Source organism: Ambystoma mexicanum, chromosome 8, assembly GCF_040938575.1.
Source record: "Ambystoma mexicanum isolate Mex_15411 chromosome 8, UKY_AmexF1_1, whole genome shotgun sequence".
Classification (NCBI taxonomy): domain Eukaryota; kingdom Metazoa; phylum Chordata; class Amphibia; order Caudata; family Ambystomatidae; genus Ambystoma; species Ambystoma mexicanum.
This window is the reverse complement of record NC_090929.1, coordinates 906,816,066-906,842,569: the sequence shown is the minus strand read 5'-3', so window position 1 is coordinate 906,842,569 and position 26,504 is coordinate 906,816,066. Positions and strand designations below refer to the sequence as shown.

Sequence of the window (26,504 nt, the reverse complement as noted above, 5' to 3'; positions counted from 1 at the left end):
TTTCAACACCATTCTTTCAGAACTACACTAAACGCATTCCATCTCCCTTGCTCTGCCCCAATGTTCTGGACACAGTGCCGCAGCACAACTGCAGAGACGTTCCTGGCCAGTGAATGGTAGCTGACATTGATCATGTGACCGTGTGGCATCAGACACTGCTGCATCAGTTTCTAAAATAAAAAGTTTGATAGTCATTGAAGAGTGGGGCCCACTCAACTAGTTTAGCTGATGGCAAGATTTATACACTGGCCAGGAATAAAGCATTGCAGAGGAGGGTGATACAGTAGAGGCACATGAAACCTTGTTTTTCAGCAGGCTATTATGGAGCCAGTTTATGCATTTATTAAAGGAATCCCAAAAATATTTTTAGATTGGGTGTGATGGATTATCGAACTTCAAATTTGAAGGCTAGCAGCTGAAGGTTTTAAAGCTTTTAGGTAGCTGTGGGAGGTGGTCAGCCTCGTCATTTGAGGAAAGGGTGCAAGGGGTAATGGGTAGATAACAAGGGAGGAGACTTGAAGTGAAAAGTAAAGTCCAGGTTAAGAAGGAATGTTGCCAGTAAGTCAAAATGGGGCCAGACGTGGCAGAGTATCAGAGGATGGGATTATATGGGACCATCAGTTCAGAGGAAGGGGCAGTTTTGATAATGAGGGTGCAGGGTTGGAAATTGAGATTCGATGAGCAAGAGCTTAAACCAGCTCCTGGGTGACGTGCATCCCCCAGTAGGCAGGAGCTACCGCAGGGGAACCAGGAGCTACAAGAGATGCCCCTTTGAATTTTTTTCCATTTTGTATAAACCATTGTGTTTTAATGTATAGTAGATGTGTTCTTATTCATTAACATTCTCAAATACTCAAAACGAATGTCACATTTACATGTTTGGAAAGCGCCAGTTGGCCCTAGGAGCCAGAAGTGGCTCCTGGTAACTGTTGGTTTCAAGCTAACCAGGCTCTACTATGCAGGAAGCAGGATCTAAATAACTCCCAGCTCCCCTCAATTTCGAACCCTGTAGTGTGCCGCAATTCTTTGGACAGGGTGGTATTGAAGTTTAGTGTATTAGCAAGCTGTTTAGGGAAGGTTTAGTTTGTAGGGCAATAAAGGGAGGAGGTGGAACTTGCAAAGCATACCTGTTTATCAAAGCACGAACATGTGTGTTTTATATAGTCTATCCATGCTGAGAGCCTCATTTAAAAGGAACAAGGGCAGGTACTCGCTCCCAGTAACAAGCCTCTTCTAATTGACCAGAGCGTGGTGGAGTAGGCCACGGGAGCCTCCCTGCACCACTCCTAGCCCAGAATCACATGGTAAGTGGCATCAAAAGTCCCCTGTGTCCATCCACCCTCTACGCCAAGGGTCAGAAAGGGGACTTTTTCACAATATGCATTTCTAACTCTGTATCCTTTCCATAGAGCATTAACCTCACCAGCAAGGATTTTGACCTCTCCCTTGCCAGCACTTTCCAGTAAGTATTTGTCTACCTTGCCCGGGTAGTTGTAAGGCTCAAATTATCACCCAACCGCCTGCGGTTGCCGTTCTGAGCTTGAGCCTTCAAACAGGTTCTAATGTTTTCCATCTGGTCCATGGCACCAGCCATAGTCTAGCAGACTTGCAGAAACCAGTCTTTTGTGCTCTCGGATAGCCCTCAGCATGGGGATTCTCAATTTTTGAACGTGTATTCTTCCTAAAGGCTGTATTGCAGCCCTCATCGGTCTATAACCTTTCCTCGGGACCAGTATACAATTATTTGGTGGAAAACCTCACTTTCAAATTACAAGCATAGTTCATAAAAGCTAATTTTTTCTTAATAAAAGTAAGTTTCCCCACTAACCTTTGAAATGCTTAAGTTTCCCCACTTTAGACTTCCGATTTGCGGTCCATTCTCTTCCTTCCGTCTTTAATAGCCGGCTGATTAGCATCCTTTGCATGAATCAATGGCCTTGGTCTGTCATTTTGGGGTCGGGCTTAGACAGAATTGATTTTGCATGGCTGTGTGTGCCAATTTTAGCCTCTGGGATTGCCTTCGATTGCATCAATGAGCACATCAGTCTGACCAGATATAAGGAACTCTATGAGAGTGCTTCTTCACTATTTTACCAGTGGTTCACATCAGCAAAGTTGCAAGTCACATGCCCTGCTCCAGTGATACAGCTGAGAGCAGATGGCAATCAGCTTGCCATCAAATGAAGGAACAACTATTTGCTAGGGAAATGCTTGTAACAGTTTGCCACGAACATGGTTCTCTGCCATAGGGTTACCCTCTGTTCCCATTCCGTACACGGTTTAGCTAGGTCTCCCTGTGGCAAAGGAGGTGGTAAGCAGGGAGATCCCCAGTATATCCAATTCGGGAAGCTCTTTATAGTGCTAGTGGGTATCCTTGGGGCCCAGAATCCCCCTAGCCTTCTTAGGTGGATACTCAAATGTGAATTTCTCGCAGAAGAACATGAATACAGACAGAGCCCAACAAGGAGGAGGTTGTGATAAAGAAAGGACCAGGCGGTCTTGGGGGAGGGGGGGGACACCAAGACAGGAGAAAAAGAAGCAAAATGGGAGGATGGGACGAAAAGACAGACAAGGATATGGACAATCGGACAGACAAGGATATGGACAATGGGCCGGGTGAGACACAGGGAATACATGAGGTGCACAGAGCGATAGGGACACTGACATGGAGCAGGCTAGGAGGAATTCAGAACACAGACAGAGGAGTAGGGAGAAAAGTGGGTCACAGAATAATGGGAGAGAAAAAGTCAGGAAGCAAGGCAAGACTGAACAGCGACAAGAGAGCAGGTAAGGAACAAAGTTGAATGCAGACAGAAAGCTGAATAGAAAGTGAATTGAGATAGTGGGGAATGGCAGGAAAGGGGAAGACAGCACATTTTACAGTGGCATAAGACAGGGAAAAGCAGCAGGGAGGTGTAAGGATGCAGAAGTAAGACTGAGATGGAGGGATCATCGTGATTGCCATAAACTTTTATTCAAGTGAGAAAATGAAATAAAAACCCTATGTTGCCCTATCTCTAGGAGGGGTTTCTCTGCCTCAACCGAAATACCAATGTCACAGTCAGGATGTCAAAAGTAAAATTCCTATGTCAGAATCCTATCTCTGTCCCTCACACTCTATGCTAAACAAAATAAACAAGGATTTGAAAGTTCTCAAAGTTCAGTCTCCACTGGTGGAGGAATGTCTCCCTTCCCCAGCCTTACTTGGGCTTCTGGTACAGTTCCTCAACTGTTGGGGGAATGTCTTCCCCAGTTTTCCTCAGACTTATGATACACTTCAACAATTAATGGGGGAATGTCTCTCTTCCGCAACCTTCCTTTCTCAGGCTTCTTTTCTGTCTCTGGGGGTCCCAGACCCCAGGTGGCAAACCTGGTTCCTTTTGCTACCAGGTACTCGGATGAAGAATAGTGGTTTGGATGCTTCTCCACACTGTGGTGGGTCCCTGACCCTGGTTTGAGGACCTGGTTCCCTTTCTACCAGGCACGAAACCTCAGACACAGAATTGTTTTACTTGCCTGCCAGGTTATGTATTACTTTCACAGTTCTCTTCACAGTCTCTTATTTTCATATGAAGACTTGGTTTACTCCCCTGCCAAGTACTGCGTTCACAGGAATCTCTCTTGTAGCCTTCATCACACCGTCTTCTGATAATGGACAGCCTTATCTCCAAGTACTGTCATGAAGAAGATTAGGTAACTTTGTTATGGAAGGTGTCCGGTCAAAGGTTCGAATCCAATAGGATTGAATGCCATAGGGTCAAGTCAATAGGACCTAAAACAAAATGGTTGAATTTTTTTTTTAAAATATATATGTTCTTCTTTTCTGGAAGGGTCCCAAGCCGTATTCTCTTTATAGTGTCTTCATGGTATTCTTACTAATGTCCTGTAGAGGTTATCCTCTTTCCCCCACTTTTCAGGCACTGTTAGCTTTAGGGCTCCTTGTACCCTCTGGGGACACCGCCACCCAACCATAGGTCAGCCACCCAAATACCTTTAGGATTTTGGCGGCAGCCCTCCAGTCGGTCACAGGCTTCCCCGTGTCTCTCTCCTGCTCACTGGCACTCTGCTTTGCTTTCTGACGTGCTGCAGCGGCTCCACGACTTCTGACCCTGTCCAGCGTGTCTCTCTACCAGACAGCGTGGTCGTGCAGAGCTGCGCTGCTGGCGTTCTCACCCAGCCAGCTCTTGGTTCTTCGTCTCTTCGTGTGTCCCCTGGACACCTGGCTTCTCACCTTCCGACTTTCCGGTCCCCCCCTTTGGGTATCCATGGCGAGCGTCTGTCATGCTCTTGGTTCCTCCAGGGAGCATCTGCCTCCCGGGTGAGTCGGTTGCCAGTTTTTATGACGGTTTGCAATACAGTCTGTAGTTGGAGACTAGACCGTTGACTAAAGTTCTTCTGTTTGATCCCTGCGGATCCGCACCTCTTCCTCTTCACAGTTTCTTGCCTTGGATCTTCATGATAGTTGCCCCTATTCTTCCTTTTCTCAGTCCTTGCAATATATTGCATGTTATAGAAGGATTTGGGATAGGAGGGTAGGGATGTAAAGAGTGGGGGTGAAGGGGAGGTGTAGGTGTTAGGCGGATACCGCATTCTCCCACAATAGTCATTACTGGTCCCCATAGGGGGCGCTTCCAATCCCATGAGATCCACACTCTGAGTACCACCCCAGGGGGACTATTGGGTAGCAGCCTCACCTTCCTGGCCTCATGGGAAGGGGCACCCCCTACGGAAGCAGTGACGACATCCTAGAATTCATCACAGAGGGAAAGACAGGGGTGATACAGGTGGCTTCCTTGTGACATTTTTCTAAAATGTTCAGAGGCAGGTTAGACACATCAGATGTGATAGTGTTAAAACTATTATGTCAGCATCAAACTAAGCGAACCGGTTTCCAGTAAAAGAAGGATTGCATTTCTCCAGACAGAGAGCTGTTTTTTTCTGCTGTGGATTACGTAGTGATGTTTTACAATTTTTTTTACTATCATTTACACAATGAAAACATAACTAACGCACTAAAAAGGAGAGTAAAGGTGAGGGAACTGGTATGTTCTGAATATAAATTGTGACGAGACCAACATGCGATGCTAAAGTAAACACCACAGTAGTTATTTGCACAGTACCAATGTTGATTGACATAACAAATGAGGACAGCACTTTGTACTGTCATATCCCTGCAGAAGCTCGGCGGGAACACTTTTTCGGGCTTATATAGTGGTACTACAAATCATGCAAATATCGCCCCCTTAGAGGCAAATGATGTGATAGAGGAGCCTTTAGGGGACGGAAGCTTTGAGCTGACTGTGTTGGAGGTCAGTAATGCTATTTACACATAGAAAACTGGTAAAGCACCAGGTCTGGACAGAATTCCGATTGACGTGTGCAGTCGCACCTGGAGCGTTCCAAGTGCCGGACGGAATTACCAATAACAATCTCAGACCCAAATAACCAGACAGATTCAAAGAATATGGCAAAATACTACTTTATTATCAGCTCAATAAAGTATGGAAACCTGGCCAACAACGAATCGTAGGCAACACACTCACAATAATAATTAGATTATACAAAGGCTTTATACCTCAATATACGTCAGCTATGACGTCATCCTAAGTGGCAACTTCTAGAATCCATTTAACGAGAGGGATTGGTTAACGGAACATATGTACCGATAGTTCATATAAGTCTTAGTGTCATTATTGGATGCCCCTAATCTGGTAGACATGCCTTGAACTACCTCTAAATAGGTATACTACAGAGTAATAGCATAATAACAGCAGCAGATTGGCTTTTACAGCATTGTATAATACACTGATACATAGACCCTCATGATTAGTTGGCATACTCTTCCAAACATGGACTTTCGGCTAGTTCACAGCATGTCAGCAAAAAAAGAAACCCAGGTGCAGAGAACAATAGTAGACTACTACCCACTCGCACAATTAGTCCACCATCTCTCATCGGTAAGGGCCCAAGCCAAGGCTTCTTTGTAGTTCTTGCGGACTGTTCTAGCCTCCAGAACTTTTAAAGGAGTGTAGGTACACCACTGTCTTCATCTGGCCTTAATGAATAGGCCTTGTTTTCAAGTTCTGAATCACGTGTGAGGAGACCAAGATTATGTCCATTTCGACCTTTATTTCGTGCTATTTAATTCATTTATACCTGGTGCCATTACTCCTCTTGGCCTCTGGAGACGAGACTTGGCTGCTCTACCTCACATATGCTTTCTGCATCCTTGATTGTCCAGTACTTGGTACTTGAAAATGTTTCCTTCCGTGCTTAATCTAAGAGAAATATGTCTTACGTACATGGCTTATCCTCTTGACTCCTTTTGTGCCTTGCAATTATTCCTTGATGTGGCATCCTTGATCTCAGGCCAATACATATTCTTTGTTCCTCGCACAAAGCTCGTTTTCCAGCCTCGCTTAGCCCTACAGCCCTGGTCTGTCTCCGAGGTAGCTCGATTGGTTTCAACATGAGTCCGGCGTCCATCTTTTCATCATGGCCGCCTTAATCACGTTATATATTTTCTTCTGAAGCAAGCTTCTATATATCTCATCTACCTTGCGTTTCTGCGTATGTACTTTCACTTCATCTTTTCTCACTTGTCTCTTTGGTGCACATGATTTCTTTGTATATAATTACATGTTTCTTTTATTACATCAGTTACACCGTTATTCTTTAAGTATTTGCATATTGTTTCAGTGCGACGTTGTGTCTGCTCTTCTTGACGTCACTTTGCCCTTGCCTAATTTCAATTACAGCTCTTCGATGATCAATGGTGTATGCAGGCATCCTTCCACAACGTTGGTGCGAGGGTGCATTTGATACGGATGTCTGAGTGCATAACGTGTCTCGAATCTTCGATGTGGTATTGGGACGATACCTGGTGTCACGCATAGTGCTCTCTTCCTACTATTCCAGTATGACGCAGGTTATGGGGCGGGCACTAGAGATGACGTGTACATCTGCTCCTCTACAGACTTTTATTAAGATGAACTCTGTATATGAGGCCCGGTTTTATGCAAACTATTTATTGCTGTTTTTAAGTTAAATTCCGTCCTTGCCTCCTGGAATTCTGCTTGAATTGTTCCCATTTACAAGAAAGGGGCAGGGATTTGCGGTGTACAATAGGTCCATGTTGGCAAAATATTTGCTAATGCAGTTTTGGTTCATTTATAGGCATGGGCAGAGGAAACAATATTATTAGTGACCTCCAGGCTTGTTGTCCCAAAAAATAATAGAACAATAGACCAAAGTTTTTGATTACTATTGTTAGTCTAAAAATATACGGTTTTAAAAAGAATGAAACTACATGCTATTTTTGTTGACCTTAAAACCACCTTGGATGAGAGTATCCTAAGAAATTTTGTGGCAAGTTTTAAAGAATAGAAAAGCACCTCCCCATTTAATTTTAGTAATTCAGGTGCTTTATAGCAATAGCAATGCAGCAGTGAGATATGGTCTGGCGGGGGAAGCAACTGAAGCCTTCAGAGTAATGAAGGTGGTGCGGCAAGGTGGTCTCCTTGCCCCCCCGGTATTTTGTATTTACATGGATGAGATCATCATACCCTTGATATAGGAGTGCATAGATTGACCCAGATTGGGGGTGGTCAAGTATCCTGCACTCCTGTATGCAGATGATGCAGTGTTGCTATCCACTATCCCCCTCGGCCTAAGATCAGACCTAGACATTTTTTCAGGAAAACGTGAAGAGCTTAATCTTGGACTAAATATTGACAAAACTAAGATCTTAATTTTCAGGTCTCTGTATTCTAAGCACAAGTGTGTCATCACTGTGGAAAGTGAAAGATTGAAACAGGTCCTGTTCTTTGACCATCTTGAATTTGATTCCATGTGAACGTACTATGGACAGCTCACCTAGATAAGGCTTTCACAAATTTAGGGAATTATGCTGGCACACAGAATTTTTCTGCTAGACATGGCAGGGGGGGCTATAGCCGCAGCATTAGAACTGTACAGAAAACAAGCTATCCTAGCGAGCCTTTATGGCGCTGAACTGTGGGGCGATGTAAACTCAACCTTTTGGAGGGAGTGGAAAGTAAATATTAGAAGCAACTCCTCCAGATATCCTTAGGTGCTCCCAATACATTGTTGCACTTGGAGCCAGATGTCTACCCAATTGGAGAGCAGGTGGCTTTAAACCCTTTGCTTTATTGGATAAGGCTATGGAGAACTGAAGCACTCAAGAAATATTGGGATGCCATGTCATATGTTTTGAAATTAGAAGGGGGCAAAAGCATGCCTTGGCTTGCACATATAGTCTTAACCAATCAGTGTTATGGCTGGAACCATATTCCATTGTAAGGGGTGATAAATTCAGGTTAAAGGACAAAGCTAGCATCCAGACCAGGTGTACATTGTTGGAAGCTGCAGGTATGTTACAATTGGTCCTAATTATCTAGCATGCAAGTCAGAATTTAGTTAAGAGGATTATCTTGATTATTGGAGTCCATTGTATGCGAGTGCTCGGTTTATTAAATTTAGGATGGGCATGCTAAAAATTGCTGCTTTTACCGAAACTTGGAAAAATGGAGGCGATGAAGTTTGCCCTTTATGTCATTTGGGAGAAGAAACCATTGTGCATGCTCTATTTTTGTGTGCAACATTGAAATTGGTGAGAGCATGGCTTCTGAGACCATTACTGCAAAGGAAGGATCTTTGTTCAGTTGTGGATGCCTTAAAATGTTGAAAAAGCACCACAAGCCCGGGTCTACGATAACCATTGCAAACTATATTCATTGGGCATTGTTGTGTAGATGGAAGCTTTGTTCCGATAGTGGAATGGGTGCTTGAATTATTGTGTTAAGCCAGCATTTTACATGGAAACAATTTTAATTGTATCTGTCTTGGATGTGGGTCTGCGAGTTTACTCTCCTAAGTCTTAAGATGGTGCGTTTTTAATCATTTTAATTTAAATCTGAAAATGTATTGAACAATTGTTCATTGTTGTAATTTAAGTTAATATTTGTTATGTGTGGGCCTTAATTAATTTCCATTACAATTTAAATTATTTATAATCAATCCCCCCTGGCTTCTGGACAGCACGTATTGCACTTTATATTCTACTGATGAGTTTCGGAAATAAATTCATTCACTAACTACTGTATCCTTGCATTTGTATGCCATGCTTGTTTTTACTTTACTGCTAAAGAAACATGTTGTATTATGAATTTGTATGCTTTAGTGGCTGTGTTTGCCAAAAATAAAGTTATTCTGATTGATTGGTTGGTTGAGTGACATAACGGACCAAAAGCAGAGTTACATTGTGCAGCGAACGGGGAAGAAGTTAATATACACAAAACCAGCATTTACAGCTGATCATTAAAAGACTGGAAAGTTGATTAGTTAAGCACAATTAAAGAAGAGCAGTTATCAGTTCAGGTTGGATAAAATAACCCCTGTGTTGTAAGGCCCTATGTAAAATAAAAACTGGTAAAAATAAAAATAAACAATTTGAGCATTCCTGAATAAAGGTAAGAATAAGAGTATACGTTTGTGTACTAAAGATATGGAGTGGTGAGGATAACAGATGAGCATGGATTTCTCCTATGGGAAATGTCTATGGAGAAACTTAAAGCAGTGGCGATCCGTAGGGCTGAGGTGGTTTGTTATATGTAAAGCAGAGTGGTATGCCCCTCACAAGAATCCCCCCCAGGAACTTCATGTTATGAAATCTCTACAATTGCCCTATGGTTCAGTCTTTCAGCAAGAGACCAGTGAGGATTCTGTATGGAACATAGAGAGCTATTCTCTGCTGGTGAAATTGATAGGAGGGATATTTGGAAATCAGTAATTTCCAAACTGGCAAGCAACCTCTTCTAGGTCAATAGGGCTGGGGATAAACCAGTTCTAGGCCAACCACAGCGCTCAGGACGGCAGGGAGCAGCTGCGGGCGGCAGCCAGTGCCGCCGCCACCAAAAGGTAAGTGGAGGGACTGGTGTGGGTTTAGGGGAATATTATTTTAAAAAATATTGCGTCTCGCAACGTGGAGCCATAGAACGCGGGCTGAGATCATAGATTTCAGCACGCGTTCTGCAGAATCTGACTGGCTGCGCACCCCCCCCCAGTGCTAATGCACTTGAGTACGTTTATGGATCTGCGGTTTCCAGATGGTACGAAAGGGTTTGGAATGGAAAGTTTATAAAGAACTCTGTTTTTTATGCGTTTATAAGAAAGTCGATTATTTTTTTTATTTTATTTTTTATTTACTTGATTTAATCAAATAAATGATTTTTACAAGAAAGAAAAATAAAGTAGTCGTAAAGAACATTTGAGTCAAACAGCGACATCAAAAGAAATCAGGAGAAAACAAAGAAAGAGAAAATATGTCCGGAGTCCAAATCACTGCTTATCAAGTTCAGGACTGACGTTAAGAATCTGTTTCAGGGTTTGGGCTGTAGCAATTGTCCAGGCTGTCTTTTCACCGCCGATTAATCTCTCCCACCAAATTGCTTCCTCCTGAGTGTAAGATGCCGTCAGGTGGGGGCGGACATATTTTTCGCTAATTGACTGGGTTCCCGGGCAGTTCAGTAAAAGATGTCGAAGGGTTTCGGGCTCTTCTTCATTTTTGCAAAAACGACATCTATTTGAGCTGGATTGGCCTCTGATCGCCCTGATTTCGTTTGTCTCCAAAAGGTTGAGGCAAGCCCTCAAAAAGATGTTTCTTACTGACTTGTTAGGAAATTTTGCTAGGTAGTTCGGAATTGTGTTCAGTTTGGTCTGTTGAGATGGAAGATGGTTGGTGGACTTAAACTGAGCCGCTCCATCAAGAGTTTTTATCCAGTCTAACTCTTCCAGTTTCCTTTTTATTTTTGTTGGGTTCTGTGTAAGCTCCTCTTCTGATTGCGAGATTTCGTTCAGCTTGTTTTTACACGATGTTTCCCAGATTTTCAGAGCTGGACATTTCCCACCTTCGATTTCCTCCCTAATTATGTCCAGAATGATAGGTCGGTTTGGGAGTCGGGTTTTCCTATAAAGCATCATGCTGTGGATTTCGATGGTCGCTGCTAGCGAGAGGAGGCGTAGTTCTCTTAGAATCAGCAGCATAGATGTACCCTTCGGAAAGGCCTAAAACGGCGCGCCAAAACAGCCCCTCCAACCGAATCCAAAGTTTCTCTGGGATTTGTAGCATGGCCTCCGCCGCATATGACAGTGAGGGCACCACCTTTGCTCGATAGAATCTTAGCATTGGGGCCAGTGAGAATCGGCCATATTTTTGTCTAGCGCTCGTGCTTGTGCAGCTAAGTTCTGAACCTTGTTCAGGAGAGCTTCCTGTGCTGCTTCGTTGTTTTTTGTACAGTCAAGCATCACACCAAGATATTTGTAACAGTGAACCTTTTCCAATGCTGTTCCATTTAGGAACTAGCTCAAGCGTTCTTTGGTCCTTTTTTACTTTTCCAGTACCAAGATCTTGGTTTTCGCTACATTAATTTGTAGGTCGTTGAACTGTATAAATTCTGCCAAGTTGTTAAATTGGCGTTGGAGGCCGATAGGGGTAAGATCCATCAGGATCATGTCGTCGGCATACAGCAGACGAGTAGTTTTTCTGGATCCCATAGTTGGTGGAAAGGAGCGAATTGAGAATTCGGTGGCCTGAAAGTCGCCCATGTAGGCTATAAAAAGAGCGGGCGCTAAGGGACAGCCCTGCTTCACCCCTCTGCTTGATGGAATTTCCTTTGATAGCAGGCCCGCTTGGTTTAGCCTGACTCTTATCCTGGTGTTCTCATGCAGCGCCCGAATTGGTTGTAAAATTTCTTGTGGGCAGTTCCACTCGCGAAGTTTCCTCCATAGAATTGTTCTATTGACCTGGTCAAACGCTTGTGCCAGGTCAATGAAAGCCAAAAAAACGCGAGGTGCCCCCTCAGTGATTTTATTTTTTAATGCGCTCAGAAACAGAATATTTGCTGAAGTCCCGATGTTTTTAGTGAATCCAGTTTGGAAAGGATCCGCACACTCAGCGTTTTGTGTCCAGCGCTGGAATTGCTTTAGGAGGAGGGCCCCAAACACTTTTCCAATTACATCCAGAAGCGCTATGGGGCGATATTTCTAAGGGTCCTCTTTGCTGCCTTTCTTAAATATGGGGACCACTATAGAGGTGGTCCAGGAAGATGGGATGGATTTTGAGTTCGCGCATCGCTTGAAAATCGCGCTAATCAGCTCTGACCACTCCTCCGGGTGAGCCTTTAGATCGATGTTTGTGACTCCATCCGGTCCCGGGGCTCTTGAAGATTTAAGCCTACGAATGACCTCTACTATATAGTCTGTTACTTAGATCGATCCATGTCGTCTTTGTGAGGTCAGCTTCAGTTTCAGTCAGAGCTGATGGGGACTTAAAAAGATCTTTAAAGAAATTCACCCAGGACTCTTCTCCAATGTTGTTTGCCACACTTTTTACCATTGGTGTTGTAGCGGATCTGAGCAGGCACCAGAATTCACGGGAGTTTTGAAGACTCATTTTCTGCAACATCAGTTCGGCGTCCTGCTGATAGAGCGTATGACGATGGTGCGAGACCCAGGATTTGTAATCAGATTGTACTTTGCGCAGCTGTTCAAGGGTTTCTTGCGAGGGATTTACTTTAGCATGGCGCTTCAGTTTCCTTAGGGCCCGTCGTTTTTCTACCAGGGTCTTGCAATATGTGTGGCTTCGAGTACCTGACATTGGTTTTGACCCTGTGGCTTGTGATGTAAATGGGACCAAAAGAGGCTGATAATCGGGGACTGTCGCCGCAGCGTTAGCTGATCGTGGTTCAGGTTTGCTTAGATATTGTGATGTGATGATCGCTAAAGACTTTACCGAAAGTTTCAGACGGTTTCTTTGCTGATTACCCTCAATTTGGCACAACATGGAAGGTTTTTCGGTGTGAAAAGATTTCCACTTCAAGGATATCAGATTATGAAAGTCGATTATTCAAATTCAACGTGTGCGATATATTAGAGATAATGGGTGGAAAATGTGGTATTGCAAGAGAAAATAGGCTATGTAGACTATGTGGTACATCGTCAATTGAATCCGCTCAACACATTATTTGTCGATGCGAGAGCCTTAATTTTTTAAGAGCTGAATATCTTAAAGCATATGACAATGCCAGTAATCCCGACAATATGAATGAAACATGAAAATTGCTTTTACATGGAAATGATATGAATTTAATTTTCCACATGATGACATTTTATGATCTTATTTTATCTGTTCTTAAACAATTGTCTGTTGGCACTCTGTTTTTATAGTCAGTGAGTTTTACCTGATGAACTTGGAATGTGATGGCATTCTCTTTTAAAATGTGTATGTGATGAAATTGTAGTTTGTTATTAAATATGTGTAAAGCCTTTGTTGGCTGTAAGCATATTCCTTTATAAATAAAGAAAGAAGAGTATGAAATATTGTATTGATAAGTGTTACGATTATCATGAATAATTTTTATGTGTGCTTTTTATATGAATTGTTTTATGACAATGCATTTTTTACTTTCTTTTTTTTCTTTCTTTACTAAGGTTTAAAAGTATATTATGTGAGATCTTGATTAAATTTGTTCTCTTTGTGGTTCCTTGTTTTAAAGTTTTTTAAAGGCTTATCTTGCCAAATAACAATAAATTACTTATCACAATGCAACACCACAAACAGGGGCACCATTTTGTGTGATTTCATTGTAGTTCTGTATAGAGACTATAGGCATCATTATAAGTTTTCTGGTATCTCGTTGGTAATTCTGGTGGAATGTGCAATGTGCAAGCTGCACTACCGTCTCCACCACCCAATATCCCAGTATTCCCGGGATATTACAGGGAGCGGAGTGCCGGTAAGTTCCCATTCCAATGTAGTCCTATATGACTCCATCGGATGGGATTGCTGGAATTACCGTTAGTAGTACCAGTGATTCCAGGAATTATTTGACGTAAAGGGCCTGAACTTCTCGCAGGTCAGGCCTGCTGGGAGACCCGTGGACCCCACCGCCAAAATTACCAGCATTTCTTCCCGGACCGGCACCCTTATAATGAGGCTATATACAACTTTAAACCTTAACGTGCATATTTGAAATGTTTGGACACTACATTCTTCAGGGTTTATTATACTTAACTCTTTAAAACAAAGTTCACATGTATATCTTTGTGGCCCTATGGGCGCTCCTCCCTGAGGGGAGGTGCATAAGTATAAGCTGCCCCCTGCACAAATCCTCACAATCCAAGCAGTATAAACCAGCAATATTCACCATGGGTAAGGGATGGTGGTTTGCTGGAATGAGACAATGAAGATAAGAAGAACTCAGTTTAATGGGACTACAATCTGGGAATTACCGATGCGTCTCCCATCCTCATCCGAGTACTAAAATAGATATTGGCAAGAATAAATAAACAAGTGGCACTGCACACATGAATTGTATTAAGGAATAACAGTCAGTACACATGACAAGACACCAAGCTGAAAGGAGGAGCGAGGTGGACCCACAAAGCTTGCAGTTAGTAATGAGTGTCCAGAGATGACCAGTTGGCCGCCCTACAAATGTCATTGAGGGGAACTACCTTGAACACTGTCCAGGAAGAAGAGGGAGACATTGTAGCCAAACCCAGGACCTGCCTATCGAGGTGTCACCCATTCCCTAGTAAACTTGTTCAATAGCATTCCTGATCCATCTGCTAAAGACAGCCGTGGACTTTTTCTTCCCTGCATGTCCATGCCCAAATGAGAGTCCCCCTGCCTGTCTGATATGTGTTCCAAATATACCTTGGCCACTCTACCAATAACTAAATGGTGATGAGAAGGAATGGAGGTGTGGGCAGAAGCCAAGGTGGGCAGGACGGGAACATCGTGGAGGTGAAAGCTGGAGATCACCTAGGGATGAAACAGGTGATGGCTAGCGAATCAAACCTTCAGGGACAAACCTAAGGTATGGGAAGGGCAGATGAGAGCTCCCAGCTCGCTTGCCTCCTGGCTGAAAGAACGGCCACTAGGAAGAAACACTTTGTCATGGCCTGCTAGCTGAGGGCCCCTAAACCCACACATGGTACACTTGTACGTGGCCTGTCTCCATGTATTGCCCATGCACAGGGCTCTTGGACTACCCTGGTACATCTATGGAGGAGAGCTTCTCAGCCCTATGGGACTGGGGCTGACACAAGGAACATGCACTGCAAGATCTTGTGAGAACGGAAATCTTGGTGGCCAACTCGTGTCTCGGCTGACTGAAAACCTGCCCACCAACAAGCACGCACTGAGCGTTATAACACAACGCATCAACGTGGTAGGTTGCGATTCTTGCACGGATATCATTGGAAGCGCTTACCTTTGCATGGACATCACCGGATTGCACTTACCTTTGCATGGACATCATGTGCCAATAAGCTCTCACACGGAGCCCTGGCACCATGGTATACCTGAACCTGCACACAGAGCCAGCTCCCCCTTGATTGCCAAGAGAAGGTCAGATACTTACCTTTGGGAAGCCAGTGCCAGCGACTCCTGTGTCTCCTTGAGTTGCACCCTGGTAAGTTGTTGGGTTGGGTCTCCTAACTGAACCTGCAGATAGAAGGAAAGCAGAACTAGAATAGAATCCTCTGCAGTAGGACAGCTTTGAACACAAGAGACACTTGCACAGAACAATGTAGTAATCACTTCCACGCCTCTCAAACCCACGTCCTCAAAAAACAGAAAACAGTGCAAACAGCCCTCTGCTTCTAGGCAGTGCAAAAACTCCCAGAAAATGTCAGAAATATCCTCCACATTCACGAAGGTATATCTCTGACAGGAAAGGGTAGAGGGTTGGCAAAACAAGGGGGAGCAAAAGTAATTGGGCACTTACTGTTTGCACTTATTTCAGGCTTGACCAACAGAGCAGGCGAACCTCGAATCCTGCTAACCCTAATACCAGAGGAGAAAGGTATCTGGCGCAACACCCATCCCATCCATTGGGAATTTCACAGGGCCATCTTACAGGGGATCTGGTAATTCCAGGGAGGTGTGGCGGGGACTCCATGATGTCCCTGCAAGACCCCAGAGAATCAGGTGAGCATTCCATACTTATATGAAAGCAGGGAAATGCGGAGGGGACTCTGCTGAGCAGCAACGATGATGGCGCCTAGGTGTGTGCTCCGGCCCTAGCAAAATCCTGAAGTACTTAAAATCTTGTCTGGTGCCGCTGACTTTGTGCCAAAGACTGTAAAGTGGTGGCAGAGGGTGACTGGCATAATGGGACAAGGCCGCAAGCCGATCCCACACTGCAAGCAGCAGTAGGCGGGCATATAGTGGCCAGCGTTGAGGAGGAATGACACTGCCTGGAGAAGACAGCGGGCCGCTCTGGGTGTGCTGCGACTGCAGGCCGTGGCGAAGTGCGGCTTGTCAAGGGGAGGAGCTGCGGCGTCCGTGTGTGGTGGATTGTGTGCCCTGGCGGCTGCACCCCCGACCTACCCCCACACTCCCCCACCCTGACTCCCTGAGCGCCTGATCATACGACTGCTCACCAGGGGATCGTTCCTGTGCATGCCACACTGTGGTGCAAAGGGACTGTGAATTACGGGCAGGCAAGGCCAGAGAGGCAACCTCAAATGGAGGTAAACTGGCGGTGCATGCCCCCATCGGAAGGCTTCAGCTCCTGATGAGAGACCGGTGGGACGTGAGAGTAGGTGAGCCCTGTGCATTGAGCTAGCTACAGTGCTGGAAGGGCCTGCACTGGCGAGGTGTCCAAGCACTACTGCAGTGGCCATTAAACAAGGTGCAGAAGCTGAAGCAGTGCTGTACTGTGGGGGTGTCCAGTGGGCTCTGAATGCACCAGGGCGCTGTGCAGTGGGGATGAGTGCATCGGGGCCCTGTTCTGCATATGCTGCTCCCGACCCTATTTTGCTGTGACCGTTTGCTGGGCTTGATTGCAGTGCACTGCTGGGTGTGGAGTGGGACTCCACAGGCGACATCAGGTGTGGACCGGCTGTTTGCCCTTGAGGTGGCCCACGTGTGTGGCCATCTAATATACGTGGTCAGCGGCGAGACAGCGTGGAGCCGCTATATGTGATTTGCTCCTGTGGGCTGCACTGTATGGACTGGACGGCAGCGTGTCCTGAGGAGAATGGGCTTTGAGGAGCTGTGCCTCTAATCCGTAGATACACGCATCTGAAAAGTGGTGTGGCAGCAGTGGATACTTTGCGGTCCCCGTGTCAATTCCAAGGTTGGGCCTGGCCTGCAGCTGTGCTTGGAGAGAGCAGCCTTGGAGACTGGTGCCGGAGAAGCAGACCGAGTGAGGGAGGTGGCCATTTAAAAAGGAACTGTACTGCCGGTGAGGCATACTGCTTGGCACCAGAGGGGCAACATGACGAAGGATGCAGGGAAGAAACATGGCCCTTATACACAAATACTCCTGCGAGGGCATCTGGGTCAGAATCCCTAGAAAATAATGGCAGCCCAATTGTGATGGAAGCCGAATCTCGTGAGGATCAGCTGATGGCAGCGATGCAGAGTGGTTTCAAGTCTGTCAACGTCAAGTTGGACGACATAGTGGCAAATATTAGGCATTGAAATCCAAATTGGATAAAGAAAGCGCCTGCATCACGGAAGCCGAGACTAGGATTGGGGAGGTGGAAGGTACAGTAGGGCAGCATGACTGGACAATCGCTGAATTAAAAGCGGAAGTGGCCAGGATCCGGGTCAAATGTTACGACCTTGCCTCACGCTCACAGTGCAATAATGTGCACATAGTTGGAGTGCCTGTGAAAGACTGTAAGGGGCCCATGGAACCATTTGTAGAAGAGCTGCTCTGAAATCTCTTTGGGGCGACAACATTTTCGGCGCAGTTTCTGGTCGAGCGCTCGCACTGTACCGTGGTTCCCGTGCCGAAACCCAGGGCCCGCCGTGCACAATCATTGTGAGGCTGCTCAATTATAGAAACAGAGACCTTGTCTTGAAAAGGTCTAGAGAGCAGGGAACACTCCGATATGAGGCCAGTAATATCCATATTTACCCAGGTTTTGCGGCTAGGAGATTGCACGGCCCAGTGAAGAGGATGCAGCGGGCCAGACAGATTCAATATGCCCTAATGTTCCCTGCCAAGCTACGAATACAACACAGAGGACATGTATATTTCTTTGACGGTCCAGCTGAAGCCACTGCTTATATAGAAGCATCGATTCCGCTACGGCCATGGGAGCGCAGGAACAATCGAAATCCCAACGAGGTGGTGGCTGGTGCGCCTAATGAAAAGGGAGAGTGAGGAGACAATCCTTTTTGTTGACTTTTAGATTATGGCGTATCCGTAGAGTGGCACACAGAAATGGTAATTGGTATACGCCTGGGCGCACAGATGCCCTGGGACTGCTGTTGCTGTTCACAAGGCACCCCAGGAGATTCTCATTGACGTTATGGGGCTACATCATCAGGTTGGGGGAGATGGTGAGGGAGGGGTGCGTGTGTGGGAGGAACGGTTGTGTGGTAGGGGAGGAACCAGGATAGAATGGGACAAGTTTACAATGTTGCAGTTTTAGTGGGTTTGTGGGGTGGGGGAGCGAGGGTAGACATGGGCAATGGCGTTTAAGTTTGAAGGTTTGACAGACATGCTGGTTGTCGGGAATAATTCTGAATTGAAACCCACCAGAGGGGGACATGTCCCTGTGGGTGATTCATTGCCCACGTCTGAATCTAAGAGTGACTGCATTACCCCTAATTACTTGGAACGTGTGGGGCCTCAACAACCCTGTCACCAGCCAAAGATAGTTTTGTTACAGGAAACCTAAGCATTGGGGTCAGTGCATGGGGGTGGGTTGTGCCAAAATTGAGTCAGCAGCGGTTTTATACCGATCATTCATCCCAGGCAAGGTGGAGTCCTTACCTTGGTTCATCGTTTACTGGCCTTTAAAGTTGACAAGCTTTACATGGACCCAACAGGGAGATATGTGATGGTATGGGGAAGGATTGCTGGGAACATGTTTAGGCTGGTTAACACCTATGATCCAATAGTTGATGTTGATGACCTGAGCTGATTTTGCAAGCCCCAGATGCCCCCATTATACGGGGAGGTGACTTTAATACTATTCTTGATTTCATAAAGGACTGTTCGACTACCACCCCACATGGCCTTACCGGTGAAGCACAAATGTTAGAGCAAATCATTTCCCAGCTGGGACTGGTGGATGTATGGAGAAATAGCTATCCTGAGACTAGGGAATATACATATTATTCCTCAGTCCATAACCCAATGTCCAGGATAGATTTCTGGTTATTGTCCGCTGAATGGCTGTCGAGAATACATAAATGCAGAATCCACCCGAGAACATTGTCTGATCATTCACCAGTGGAGCTGTCCCTGGCAGTGGCAAGGGGTGGTGGGCTCCCCAAACCCTAGACCCCAGTGGAGGATAGCTCACTGTGTTACTGGGTGTGAGCGTGGTGTCCTCCCTTCAGGACAAAATCGATAGATTGGTTGCCGTCAATGAGGCGTCAGTGTCTAACTATTCAATGGTATGGGTGCGCGGGGGAACTGTTATCGGTGACTGCTGGTACACTGAAAAGGATACAGAGGGAGTTAGGTGAGGTGGAAACGCAATTGCAGCCTCTAGAGAATTAATATGGGGAGTCCCATGATGGGGCGTTGCTGGGAGTGATCCAAGGTAACATACAGAAGTTCTGAGAACTGGGGGATAGAGAGGTTCAGTGTATGGCAAAGTCTATCATAGCACGAAGGTATGGGGAGGCTGATAGGCCAGGGAAGTATCTGGCGAGTGTGTCGAGGAGCAAGGGAGGGCTGCCCATCACTGGGATAAGGGGATAGGCTGGGGAGGTGTTAATTTCTGATGAGGGCATGAATAGGGAATTCCTGCAATATTATACAGCACTGTATGCAAATGCAGACAGATGCACAGATGTGGAGCTAGAATATTAGAACGTGTGGCATAACATTCCCTGGCCTACCAGAGGAGGCATGCTTAGTCCTGGATCAGCCGGTGATGGTCGAGGAAGTGGCGACAGCAATTATGTTGTTGCCATCTGGGAAGGCCCCAGAATTGGATGGCCTAGGAATCGAATTGTATAAAGAGTTTCGTCAGTCTCTGGTCCCTCGCCTAATAAAACTGTGGGAGGAATCCTTAGAGTTGGCTCGGCTCCGCCTGTGCCTCGCAGAAGCGATGATTACGGTATTACTGAAGCCGGGTAACCCACGCATGAGATAGCCTCTTATAGGCCCCTTTCTTTAATTAATGGAGATGCAAAGGAATTTGTGAAAATGATGGCAATGTATATGTCAAAGCTGGTGTATCCTGTTCAGTCAGGCTTTAACCCCAACAGATCCACGGCACTGAGTTTAAGGAGACTGTTTTGTGGGATCTCGTAGATTAACCCACAGTCCAGGGCAGTTGCAGCATCCCCAGATGTGGAAAAAGGTCTTGATTCGGTGTCATGGAAGTTCTTGATCAGTGTGTTGCTGCAATTTTAGTTCGGGGGAAATTTCATCAGTTATGTACGGCTCTTAAATGCAGGCCCGGATGCTAGAGTTCATACTAATGGTGTGCTGTCTCAAACCTTCAAGGTCCCCCCGGTCTCTGCTTTTGTTCGCTCTGACGATTGAACCTTTGGCACTGTTGGTGAGAATGCGACATGGACATAGAGGTCTTTGCATATCCGGGTCACCCCAGATCATTTCGCTTTATGTGGATGACACTTTATTATACATGCAGGACCCGGAACAAAATCTCGGCCTGGTCATGGAGGAGGAGGTTGCAGAATTCGCATACTACTCTGGCTGTAAGGACAATAGCACTAAGTCTGAGTTGGTCCGACTTATGATTTGATTTGATGGGGTTTCGTTGTGCCCCACTTCGAGTTAAATACTTGGGCATACTAGTTTCCAGAGCACACCGCTCACTGTATGGTGATGATCATTAGAGTTATCTGAGCTGTCTTGCCACTAAGTTACAGCTGTGGGCTAGCCTTCACACATCAATGTACAGGCGGCTGTCCTTATTAAAAATTATTGTGGTCCCCCAATTGTTATATAATTTCAGCAACATCCCAATATGGCCTGGTCATAGGTTCTTCGCACGGTTACAGTCTCTGGGGGTGGAGTTTGTGTGGGGGCGGTACTAGCACGGATGAGCTGGGAGCGATTGACGGAGCCGTATGAGTGGGGGATGGGGCGGCGGGCTAGCTGCGCCGGACTTTGAATTATACTATATAGTTGCACAGGTTCAGTTTGACAGACATTGTTATTCCCGAATGTGGGACCAGCATTTGGAGCATTGGAAAAATATAGTGTGTTGCCCACCAACTTTAAATCGATAGATTCATGCACCTTTGATCCAGTCAGTACAATAGTGAATGCGTGGTTTCGGTTGTTCCGCAGAATTGCAGTGATGACCGTACATAGCAGAGCGGGCCCCCTGTGGCGCTTCCCCCTACATATGACTGAGATATACAATCATCCTGGGATGGGAAGGAAAACCTGGTCTTGGTCGATTTGTACCAGAAGGGTGAATTCATTTCATATGTTCAGGGACTGCTGACGGATCATGCAGTTTTGGCAGGATGTGGCAGAGGTGCTACACGAGATTGGGGACATACCTCTGGTGCTTTCCCCTCCTAAATGCCTCCTGGGTGATATTGGCATGGCCTCCACAACTGTGCCTAGATTCTTTAATATTGCCTGTATTGTTACTAAAAAATGTATACTGAAATATTGGAAATACACAACAGCACCTACAGACACAGAATGGTTGCGGGAATTAACATATGCCAATGAAAGAGAGGAGGGATATGTGGCAACGATTAGGGTGACATGTAGGCCAAAGGACATTTGGGGTACGTTTGAAGTTATTTAGCCCATGCGCGGCCAGGTGAAGCCTCAAATTGAAGTGGGAACAGGGCAGATGGATGACTCATGTTGAGGTAAATGTTCTGTTGTACAAATGAAGACCACTGTATAAATGTGTTATATCAACGTTGGATTGCAAGTCCCCCCTTGACACTCACCGAGCCGATGTACTAAGAAATCTGGCATGTCTATCTGGTTTCCAAATAAAAGTTAAAGAAAAAATAATTTTAAAAAAGAGCACAGAAATGGGAATGAAATACAGCAGCACAAAGGGATCAAAGGCCTTGAGGATGAGAGGAAGCTCCCATGGGAAATCTCAAATGCCTTGAGTAGCCAAGAGCTCTATGTTTGATGAGGGAGTCCATGGGCACCAAAAGGTACAGATGGCCACTAGCACTACTCTGAGGAAGGCTACCGCAAACACAATTGAGAAACCCAGTCTCAAAAATGTAAGGATCTGTACAAGGTTACAGGAAATAGGATCAAGTTGAGCTTGCTCACGAAATTTGAAAAAGGATATCCAGTGTTGAGAAACAAATGCTACTATAAATGAGTTCTTGGACCCCTGGATGGCAGCTGTAAGCTCAGTGGAGAGCGACCCCTTCTCGTGAAAAGCCCAATACCTTCACCCGGTATCATACCAGAATAACAGCAGTAATAATTGCAAAGACTTGTAAATGAAAATGCCGTGGGGTACGCTATGTCTCTACTGGCCATGAGCAGACCAAGTGACACATGAGAACCTCTCCGGTCATACTTTGACACAGTTACGGCGCGGACTTGATTCACAGAGTATTGTAATTTATTTATTTTATTTATTATTATTATTTTATATAACGCCTTAATCCAAGGCGCTTTACAGTTAACAAGAAAATACATCAAACATAGAACAGTAGAAGCAAAACAGTATACATGAATCAAATCTTAAAATCGGAATTTAGAATAATTTGCAAGAAGAAAGGAGATGAGAGGGCAGGGAAGGAGAAAAGAAGGGGAGAAAAAAAAATGAGTGAAGTGAGCGATGAAAGAGAGGCGATCATAGGAAAGACAGGAAAGATAAGGAGGACAGGGAGATGTAATAAAGGGAGGGAGGGAATGTAAAGAGGGGAAGGTAGCAGGGAGGGGAGTGAAGAAGGTCTTTCAATGAGGAGCAGAAGGAGGAATAGGTGGGGATGAGTGGATAGAGAGAGGTATGGAGTTCCAGTGTAAGGGGGCAAGGAGCGGAAACGAGAAGAGGCACATGGTGGTGGGGGACAGAAAGTAAGAAGAGATCATCAGAACGAAGGGAGCGCGAGGGGGTGTAGAATGAGAGGAGAGAAGAGAGGTAAGGAGGGGTGAGATTATGAAGAGATTTAAAGACAAGTAATGTAAGCTATGGGTGCTAGCGGTACCAAATATGCATGTATGTTTATCATCTGTAACTTCGGGGTCATGTGACCTGGTCCAACCCGTCAACCTGCCTGCTTAAATCAAAGTTTTTTTTAAAAATTATAATTGCGAAGACGAAAATAAAGAATTTTGAAATACACATTCATTTCCCGCAATTATCTGTGGTGGGATGCGGGGGGTATAGGGTAATAAACAATATAAGTGGAGTATGGGAGGGTGTGGGGCGTCTCCACCCCGCATATAATTGCGGGGAAATGTGAGGGGGAATAAATGTTGGTATTTTCACGTTCAAAATGTTTTTCTTTTAAACGTGTTTATTTTAAACAGGCAGGTTATGGCAATACAAAGCTTAATCACTTGCGACATGTAGCATACAGTAATACCATTTGATGCTCCTCCCACCCCACCCTTCGGTCTCAAGTTCCGTCTTCACGTCCGCGCAGGGGATCTCCATCCTGAATAGTTCTCCTGGCCAGTTGGGGCTTGAAAGTCAGGGCCGGGAACCTTTGGTCAAAATCCAATACCGGACCCCAGATGTTGCAAAAGCGATGTAAAGTGACTGCCCCGGCACCCGTCACCTTCTTGGCGATCAGGATGTCCCAGACTTTCATCCACCAGAAAGGCATGAGAGGGGATTCCATCGTTTTCCAGGTGCGGGCTATCGCGTTCCTGCCCGCGAGTAGGCATTGCGATAATAGTTTGGCCTTGGGACCAGACCTTGGGTAGATCCCGGGGATCGTTGCTCCAAGGAGAATAGGTTCGGGGGCCAAGGGCAGTCGCACCTGAGTGATGTCCGCTATCGTCGCTAGGCATTGTTTCCAAAGGTTTGAGCCTTGGGGCAGGACCACCACATGTGGAAGAAGGAGCCTATTTGGCCGCATTGCCTCCAGCATTGAGGGTTGAGTGTGGAGTTCATGTGGTGAAGTCTTAGGGGAGGGTAGTACCACCGGAGGAGGATCTTGTAGGCGCACTCTCTATTTGTGATGCATGATGAGGAGGTGTGAGCCCGGGACCAGATGTCAACCCACTGTTGGTCTTCAATCGGATGGCCCAGGTCTGCCTCCCATAGGGCCATATACAGGGTCTTGGAGGTTAGGAAATCCGTTTGGAGGTGCTTATATAGAGTGGAGATTCTTCCTCGGGGCGGGACCTCATTAAGGGTCAATTCGATGGCTGTGGGGGGACGAGTAGCCGCCTGGCGAGTCTGTGGGTGGGTGCACCAGTGGCGTAGCTGGGTATATGTGAATCTATCTTGTTCCTGGATCCTAAAGAGTTCTTTGCATCACTCAAAGGTGCAGGGTTGGCCCCCTTCAAAAAGTTGACCCAGGGTCTCTAGGCCTCCTGCAATCCAGGCCTAGAAGGTCGGGTTCATAAACACCGGGGAGAGGGGGCTGAGCCCGTCGGGATCCTCTTCTGTTTCAACGCCTTGTCCCACACCGAAATGGTGTGTTTGGTGGATGCCAGAAGATTCCGCCACTGTCGCCGTTCCAGAGAGGGACATGTGGGAGAAAGCGTAGCGGGAGGGGTAACTGCGCTTGTTCGAGGTCCACCCATCTAGGGCGGTTGGTGAGGACTTGTCATGATTGGATACAGGACAGTTGAGACGCAATGTGGTATTTCTGCAGGTCAGGGAACCCGAGGCCACCCAGTTTCGCGTTGCCCAGCATCGTGGATTTAGGGATCCTGGGCTTTTTCCCCCCTCCAAATAAACTGCAGCATTTTCTTCTCTAGGTGTTGAAGGGCTGGCGCCGGAACCGGCACCGGGAGTGTGGAGCACGCATACAGAAATCTCGGTAGTAAGTTCATCTTACAGGCTGTAATACGGCCCATCAGCGATATCTCTTGTGCCGCCCAGCGTCTCAAATCTGCCTCCAAGTTTGTAAATAATGGGGGAAAATTAGCCCGATAGGTCTCGCTTGGGTTGGTCAGGATCTGAACTCCCAAGTAGCTAATTCCTTTGGTCGGCCATTGTATTGGGCACAGCGGAACTAGGGCTTCCCGGTCTTCTCGGGTCAAACCCACTCCCATGGCGGCCGATTTCCGGTAGTTGACTGTGAAGCCTGTGACCCTGCCATAGCTCGTTATCTCAGCCAGGGCTTGAGGGAGGGAGGAGCGGGGTTTCGTGATAGTCTGGAGGACATCGTCTGCATAGAGGGCCAGCTTGTGGTATGCTGAGCCTAATTGAAAGCCTTCGACTGCAGGGTTCAACCTGATCCGCTGGGCAAACGGTTCCATAATTGGAGCGAAGAGAAGTGGCGACAGCGGGCATCCCTGTCGGGTTCCGCAAGTTAGGTTGATGGGGAGGAGAGGGTACCATTAACCCTGAGAAGGGTTTTGGGAGCTTTGTAGTTTGCCAGCGTCATAGTGCAGAACTCCGGGCCAAATCCAAAAGCCTCAAGGGTGAGCCTCATGAAAGTCCAATCCACTTTGTCGAACGCCTTGGTCGCGTCCAGGGCCAGATGCACCAATTCCCGGGAATCCCAGGAGGCAAGTTCCACCAGATCCAAGGCTCTTCGAATGTTGTCGGCCGTGGAGCGGTGTCTGAGGAAGCCACTCTGATCCGCACTGATTATCTCCGGCAAGATCTGAGACAGACGTGATGCCAGGATTTTAGAGTAAATATTAGCATCTATGTTGAGCAGGGCAATGGGTCTATATGATGCAGGGTTCTTCGGATCGCTTCCAGGTTTAGGTAATAAGACCGTAATTGACTCCTGCATGGACGGGGTTACAGTGCCCGTGGTCCTGAACGAGTTAAACAACTGTACAAAAGGTGCTAATAGTTGGGGTTTGAAAATCTTGTAAAACCTGGTTGTATACCCGTCAGGGCCAGGGGCTCGGGATTTAAGGGCTTTTATTGCCTCGTCCACTTCTTCGTCAGTAATCGGTGCCTCCAGAGAGTCACGGGCTGTTCTTTTTAGCCAGGGAAGCGCTGCACCCCGTAGGTATTCCTTCTGTTCCTACATGTCCCGCACTGGAGCGGTCATCACCTGAGTCAGGTGGGTCGCAGCGAGCTGCAGTTTGTCCTGGTCAGCGTAATGGACCTTGCCTCGTTGGTCCTGCAGGCCCACAATTGTATTGTTCCTCTTCACCTTGGAAAGTTTGCCCACTAGTAGCTTATTTGCTTTGTTGTTTTTACCATAATAAAACTGTTTTGCTTTTGCCATTTGGTGGGCAGTGTGTTCGGCATAGTGGGCCTCGATCTTTTTTTGTGCTATCCGGATGGCCCGCTGAGTTTTAGGGGTCCAGCCCTTCTCCTTATGGGTCCTTTCTGCATTTCGAAGGTCTTCCTCAAGGCCCTGGCGAGTTTGACGTTTGTGT

At 46.2% G+C, this 26,504-nt stretch overlaps 1 protein-coding gene across 7 annotated transcripts in view; it reads right to left on the bottom strand.

Moving 5' to 3' along the window:
- Nucleotides 1-26,504, bottom strand: part of OGDHL (oxoglutarate dehydrogenase L) — a 2,607,259-nt gene that overhangs the window by 2,539,925 nt on the left and 40,830 nt on the right. For 5 of the 7 annotated variants that reach the window (XM_069610806.1, XM_069610810.1, XM_069610808.1 and 2 more), the window contains one exon: nt 15,447-15,529. The exons of the other annotated variants lie outside the window; for them this stretch is intronic. The gene's annotated coding sequence lies outside the window, so the exon portion shown is untranslated. The remainder of the gene's footprint in view (nt 1-15,446; nt 15,530-26,504) is intronic. 7 annotated transcript variants of the gene reach the window in all.